We start from the raw sequence: 7,775 nt of genomic DNA, 5'->3' as shown, positions 1-7,775 counted from the left end.
CACCATCTCTTGATTTTTGGTGTTAGATGTTCTTAGTGACTCTGACCAGAGCTTGTCCTGTCTCTGACACCATGCAAGACCCCTGAGATTCGTGGGGCCTGTGCCTCCCAGCTGGCTGCTCTGGTCTTAGAAACTCACAGGAGAGAAGATGGCGGCTCTCACCGGAGACTCCGGGTCAAGGCAGTCCCTGGAGGCAGGCCCTCTACTTGCAGGGAAGGGGGCAGCTAAGGTCGCTGATCCACCTCTGTCACTTGGGAGCTGAGAAGATCCTGTCCCTGCTGCCTGTGGCTCCCCTGCGACTTGTGGGGCCTGTGCCTCCCGTCTGGCTGCTCCAGGCTTAGGAACTCACTAGAGAGAAGATGGCGGCTCTCATCGGAGACCGAAAAACTTTATTAACAGTTTTATATTTGTACTCAGGAGAAACCACGGCTATAGCACCAAATGCCATAGCCCCTTCCATACAGAAAAAAGATAGTGCTTAAGATAATTTGACTTGTTTTCCTCTTTTTATGTGTATTTTTAAAAAACAGAAGCTATCTTCTTGCTCAGGGCTTCATTTATCTTCTGGGTACCAAATATTTTAGCCTACACTTTACATTTACATTCTAGTATCTTCACCAAATCCTGAGTCATATTTTTGACTTTCTATAACAAAAGTTCATTTAGATATCTCAAATGTCAACCTTCAAAATTTTTAAATTTTTCTCATTGTTTCAGTAAAATACCATTCCCTCTACAAATGTTTGTTGAACCTTAAGTATGATGCCAGGTATTATCTAGGTAATGGGGATATACCAATTAATGAACTAGAGTTGTCTTTAAAACAGTATAAAATGTGAAGACAGTTATAGGAATATGGATAAGTAAACAAATGATTCTAAGCTAAGAATCCTTAGGATGTGGACAGTCCAGAATATTATAAGAGACAACAGAGGATAGAATTTAACATATGGCTAAGAAGAAAGTAAGTTACCAACTACTGTTTTTCAAATTAGTGAATGGGAAATAATTATATTTTTTAAAAATATGCTCTTTAAAAAGGACTACCCTAGATAAGCAAAACATTTGTTTAAGTTCAGTGTTGGTCAGTTTCTGTTGCTATGAGAAAATATCTGAGAAAATAAGAAACAAAGAAATATTTATTCTCTCTCAGTTTTAGAAGTTTCAGTCCATGGTCACTTAGTGCCATGTTCTTATCCTGTGATGAGACCATCATGGAGAGCAGCAAAGCTGTTACTTCATAAGAGCAAAGAAACAGAAAAAAAGAAGGATAAGGCAGTTGGGATAATATCTAGTTCCCAAAGTACATCCCTACTCCTATCACCTCCAAATAGTTTATTCAGTTATGAACTCAATAGATTAATCTATTACTTAATGTCAGAGCTCCTGTGATCCTGCCACTTGCCCCAATGCCCAGTCCATGAGCACTGTTGTAGAAACATGAGTTTCAGGAAGCATTTTTGATCCAAACTGCAACAGTAAAAGAATTTCAAAAACTGGCAAACAATCAGTATTGGAGAAGAGGGAAGTAAGAGGCTTAAGAATCCTTACGTTTGAAATATATTTTCTTTATAAAATATTATAAGTATAAAATATACAGTAAGGAGGAATTGTCTACCCAACACCAAATTCAACAATATTTTGCTTCTGTGTTTCAAATTTCCTTCTCTTTTCAAAATAACAGGTAGATTGTTTAATGTAATTTCTTTCCTCTGTTTTAAAGTATGCACTTTCTTTAAAGTATATTTAATACTTGGCATATTTTGTATCTTTACCAAAATTGGATGCAAAAGAAATATTGTTTTGCATATTCATAACCACATATAAATCACACCATACATGTATCCTATAATTTTTCATATTTGCTCCAGTATGTTTTAAAGCATTATTTATATAGATACATGTTGCTTTAATCTACCCATTTTCACAGATAAGTGTTACAAAAATTTGCATAGGTATAGCTTTCATACCAGGGTTTCCTCTAAATATACATCTAGAGGAGAGAGAGTTGGGTCAATACATGAATACATTTTTGACTATTACACTCACTAACATGCCAATTTGTTAATAATACAAAATAACAAGTTTTGTTGTGACATTTCCACACATAAATGTGTGGTATGTTGATCATCTCTACCATCTAAAATATTTGTTACATAAAAACAAGTAGAACAATACATACAAAGATTTGGATAATACAGTGGGAATTAAGAGAGTTATTCTATCTCAACAGCAAAGCAGTATGACTTTCACTACTTTTCTGAACTTCCCATCCTGTCAATTAGATAAAATCTGTCTCTTGAAATGGATTGGGTTGTGACAGAGATGACTTGCACCATCTCCTGTCATTCTACAAGGTGCTTTCCAGAAAGAATGGGGTTTCCACAATGCTGAAATATGCAGGGAACTGGAGCATATATGGAATACTTTATAGGCTGAAGCCTCTGTTAATGTTTAGTATCATATAATACACTAATAGGAGACTTGCTTATTCCACCAGCTATGAGAATAGTCTCTAAGCCACATTATGTGTTCAATATATTTATTGAATGGACAAAATAGCAAATTGATACAATGTAAAGATATCACTACCCTTCTTGTATGTGGCTTGTCAGAATATCAATCCTACGAGGACCAAAACCTATGGGTAATGGCAGTTAAAACCTCAATAGAAGTGAGTAGCAGATGATGCAATGGTATACCAACTCTCTTGAAGAATCAGCATTTAACTTCACAGAGTCCTTTTGACTCTCAAGAAACCAAGAATGAGTATGATATACAAAGTCTTTTGGGGAAGACTTTCTGTGTGGGAGTGAACAGTGTCTTCCAAGAATCTGCAGCTTGGAAGCTGGCAGCTTTACTCTATACACTTGGAGGAACAAATGCTACAGAGCTGTTATCTGTTCATTTCCTCCAAGCTACAATGTAAGTGCTGGGTGATGACTCAACATCGAACAACACTTTCCATTCTAAAAACGTAAATACAAAGAATACTGAATATAGGAAGGGAGGCGAAAAGAAGCCATGTAAAAGTTGTTCTCTTATAGAGAAGCTCTACTGGGTCTTCAAAATGATTTTTGATTCAGTTGAAGCTTTTGTATTTTTTCTTTTTTCTTTTTTTGTGTGACTTCCTACTATTTATTTGTTTATTTTTTTCTACTTTGAGAATTTATACATGTATAAAATGAATTTTGATATTTATCCCCACACTCCCCTCAAACTTCTCTCAAATGTTTACCTCACCTCCCTTTCTAACATTCATATGTTTTCTTTCTTTTTTTAAACTTTTATTGCATTATGATGAGAAAAGTTACATTATTTCAATTTATCTGAATTTGTTAACATTTAAAAACATATTTTAATTAAATAGAATTGAATCACATTCTTGTTTCTCTTTTGTACCACCGCTCCTCCCAGAGACCCACCTTCAATACCTACAATATCTTTTTTGTCATATTCCTTAAAATTTATAAAATATTATAACAATAAAAATAAGTATTATAAAAGTTGTTTGATATAAAACAACAATCAATTTAACAGTCTTACGTGGATGCTCGTCTACAGCAATAGTGAAAATACATTTTCTCAATATAAATTTTAAATAATTCCAATATAATATGTTTTCTTATGTTCAGTTAGTGTTCTCTTTTTTTCAATTTATCTGAATTAGTTAACATTTAAAAACATATTTTAAGTAAGTAGAATTACATCACATTCTTGTTTCCCTTTTGTACCCCAACTCCTCCCAGAGACCCCCTTCAATACCTGTAATATCTTTTGCTTTTCATTTTGTCATATTTTTTAAAATTTATAAAATATTCTAAGGATAAATGAGAAAATCATGGCAGACTTTTATGACAATGAATGAACTTGTAACAATTGTAGGGATGTTAATCTGAAAGAAAGGAATGTGAAAGATTAGGATGGTTAAAAATTAATGCATTATAAGAGAGAAATAATAGTATATAACAGTTAACCATGCTATACAGTAGTATCTCTGTGTGGTTATGCAGTTTTTCTTGGCTGGAAAATAAAAGAAGAAACTGAAAGACAGTTGAAGCCAGGCTTCCCAGCACAGGGAAAAATGTCCATCAACCAATCTTCAGGATGGCTTCTAAGCTTTCAGATCCACAAGTCCAACTAGCACTGGTATATACAACAAATGATCTTTAGTAAAAACTGTATGTCTAATCATTTAAAGCAAAGTATACATTTTACACTTTACAGGGTTAGGGTTAGGGTTATATTTTTATAAGACGTTTGTATAAACAGCATAATGGGGAATTAATACTTGAACATTGTTATCCATTAGGTTAAAAAAATACATTTAGATACAGCAGTTCACTAACATTCTCATGTTATTTAACTTTGATGTATAAGATGCTTCTCTGAAAGAAGATTCTATAATTTGACTTGCTATGTAGTAAAAATAGAACTTGAAATGGCTACTAACTTCTACATAGTCACGTTTTAGCTAACAAGAACATGTAAGTTTACAGATATGTTGTCTATAGTCCATATCTGCTTAACAGTTGTTTTTACATGTCCTTTTTCTGTTTTGTTGTTATTGTTGTTGTTTTTGAGACAGGGTTTCTCTGTGTAGTCCTGGCTGTCCTGGTACTCTCTCTGTAGACCAGGCTGGCATCAAACTCAGAAATCCGCCTGCCTCTGCCTCCCAAGTGCTGGGATTAAAGGTGTGCGCAACCACCGCCTGGCACATGTCTTTTTTCTATAACACAAGTAAAATAGAACATTTGTAAATGTGTTTCATCAGACTGAGTCCTTACTGTCTTGTGTTTTAACTTATAGATCATTAATGAACTTTTATCTTTTTAATTTATTATTTGCATTTGTAAATTTTAGATATCATTACTCTATTTATACCATACATATATACAAATCAGAAATGTATTTTAAAATATTGTAATCTCATATAGTATTGCATACCCAAAGATTTGGGGAAAATTTAAGTAGGCCTGAAAACAGTTTATAAAATATTTTATTAAGTTTATTATTATTGTGTTTTATTGCTTTTGAGTTTACAGAAAAAGAGCTATTTTGGTCTTTAAGTTCTATAAACTCAAATGAGAATACTGACTTGGGGCTCATTCAGGAATGTTAATTTTTTTAATAAGTTTAACAATTTTTAATAGAGATTATCACTCCTATAATGGAAAAGAATTTTCACCACTAATTACATTGTTTTTGTTACCAGTTGTTAATTTATAGCTTTTAAAATAAAAACAAAATAAAATTATAGAGGTCACTGCACAGGGTAGTAAATGACAGTACTAAAAACACTACCTACAATCTTCAACAGCTCTTAAAATTTAAATTAAAAAGTAGTTCACTTGTTTTATCTCTAGAGAAACAATCTCTATAACTTCTCATTTTAATTTTTATTTTAAGGAGTAACTTATTTTTGTTTTACGTGTATGAGTGTTTGCTTGTATGTATATATGCACATCATGACCCTGGCTGGTGTCCATGGAGGTCAGAACAGAATGTCAGATTCCCTGGAACTGGAGGTATAGACAACGTGAGCCACTATATGGGTGCTGGGAACCAAATCCAGGTCTTCTGCAAAAGAAGCAGTGCTGTTTAGTCATCTTACCAGCCCATCTCTAATTTCTCATAATATACAAACTGAACCTCAACTTGCAAAAATATTTTTGCTTCCAATTAGAAACAAGTTGCCTTTTCTAAATCTCATTTCATTCATTTCTGTAATACTAGATAGATAAATAGATGATAGGTAGATAGGTATTTCAATAAGTAATATGTATAATGTATTTCTTTAGTCATTATTTAAATTCATTAAAAATCTTTTTTATTGTGATTAATTCTTTTTTCCTTTATTTTATATCCATTTATTCATTTATTTACATACAAACTCTGCCTCTCCTGGTTCCCCCCTCACAGAGACCCTCCCTCATCCCCTCCCCTTCATTTCTGAGAGGATGGTACCCCTGGATATCCCCCCACTCTGACACATCAAGTCTCTGCCAGATTAGGTGTATCCTCTCCCACTGAGGCCAGACAAGGCAGCCCTGTTGGGGAATAGATACAACAGTTAGGCTACAGCTTTAGGGAGAGACTCTGTTCCAGTTGTTGGAGGGCCACATGGAGACTGAGCTACACGTCTGCTACACATATGTTAGGGGCCTCATTCGAGCCTGTGTGTGTTCTTTTGTTGGTGAATCAGTCTCTGAGAACTCCCAGAGGTCCAGGTTAGGTTTTTTTAAAACTTTTATTGCATTATGATGAGAAAAGTTGCATGATTTCAATTTATCTGAATTTATTAACATTTAAAAACATATTTTAATTAAATAGAATTGAATCACATTCTTGTTTCTCTTTTGTACCACCGCTCCTCCCATAGATCCCCCTTCAATATCTACAATACCTTTTTTGTCGTATTCCTTAAAATTTATAACAATAAAGGTATTATAAAAGTTGTTTGACATAAAACAACAATCAATTTAACAGTCTTATGTAGATGCTCATCTACAGCAATAGTGAAAATACATTTTTCTCAATATAAATTTTATATAACTCCAAACATATTAGCTGTATACTTAAAAATAATACATCACTACTAGTATTTTCTTAAATGAACATGAATATATAAAGTCTTTTTGTTTGTTTTGTATTTAGTAGAGTTTAAAATCTTGGCTCTTACTGTGGTACAAGCCCAAAATAAGAAAAAATTTTAGACATTGGGTTTCATTATAATAAGGCTGTATTTCAATGACCCTCACATCACCAAAGGATTTTACCTCCATCGTAGCTAAGCTGAGAGTTGACAGTTCTGCTGCACCAAGAAATGAATTGTAGGCTCAGTTTTTGGATACAGACTTCCTGCTATGGTCAAAGCTATTTGACTTGAGTGAGTGACTTCATTCTCAGCACACAGAGAACAGGTTACATTCATTTAAGAAATGGTGCATATATTAAGATGGTCTATCCATAAAGTCATTCACCAACTGTTTCATTGAACAATGGTTCTGTTTGGAGGCTGGCACAGACATTAGGTGAGGGTAAGAATTTGGTTCATTATATGTGATAATTGGAAAAGCATTCATCTCAGAGAAAGAGTAACTTATAAAGTCCTCTTCTCCAAACTTGATGCAATGGTTAGTTAGAAACATCAAGCAAAGCATTCAGTCCCACTCTTTGTTGTTCTCTTACAAGCCACCTCCCTAGTTAATCGTCTATGTTTCTTTTGGATATATAAATACTTTTGAAATATATAAGCTGTTCTGAAAACCATAGTATAGTGTAAAAACATGAAATAAACAATACTACTAATAGAGAGGCCGAGATATGAGAAGCAAGATTTTAAGACCCTTATGTTGTACACAAGACACTGTCACAAACAAACAAGCTGACAGTGTATATAGATTGTACAATGTTGGACCTATTTCTCCAATTACCAAATTAGAAGGATCATTGGATGACAATCAACAAATTTCCAATTCCTCATATTATTGGATTTCAATCGATTAGGATATGTTGGTAATATTAATTTTCAAATTAATATATTAAGAAAAGTAATTGTCACTTCCTGTTGTTTTTGTTGTAAGAGGTGGAATTAGGTTTGTGTGGATTTGTTGAAAGATTACCTTCTTGCTTCTTCTAGGGTATAGTTTTGCTCCTTATGTTGATGTTTCCATCTATTATCCTTTGTAGGGTTGGATTTGTGGCAAGATATTGTGTACATTTTGTTTTGTCATGGAATATCTTATTTTCTCCATCTATGGTAATTGAGAGTT

At 33.6% G+C, this 7,775-nt stretch overlaps 1 long non-coding RNA gene across 1 annotated transcript in view; it reads left to right on the top strand.

Annotated features, from left to right (window-relative positions):
• The first annotated feature begins 850 nt into the window (after positions 1-850).
• The window catches only part of LOC116071970, a 9,570-nt gene continuing 2,645 nt past the window's right edge, over positions 851-7,775 (top strand). Inside the window, exon 1 of the long non-coding RNA XR_004111258.1 lies at positions 851-964. This is a non-coding gene — a long non-coding RNA (uncharacterized LOC116071970). The remainder of the gene's footprint in view (positions 965-7,775) is intronic.

The sequence above is a fragment of the Mastomys coucha genome, unplaced genomic scaffold (assembly GCF_008632895.1).
Source record: "Mastomys coucha isolate ucsf_1 unplaced genomic scaffold, UCSF_Mcou_1 pScaffold1, whole genome shotgun sequence".
NCBI lineage: Eukaryota > Metazoa > Chordata > Mammalia > Rodentia > Muridae > Mastomys > Mastomys coucha.
This window is presented reverse-complemented; position numbering and strand designations above follow the sequence as displayed.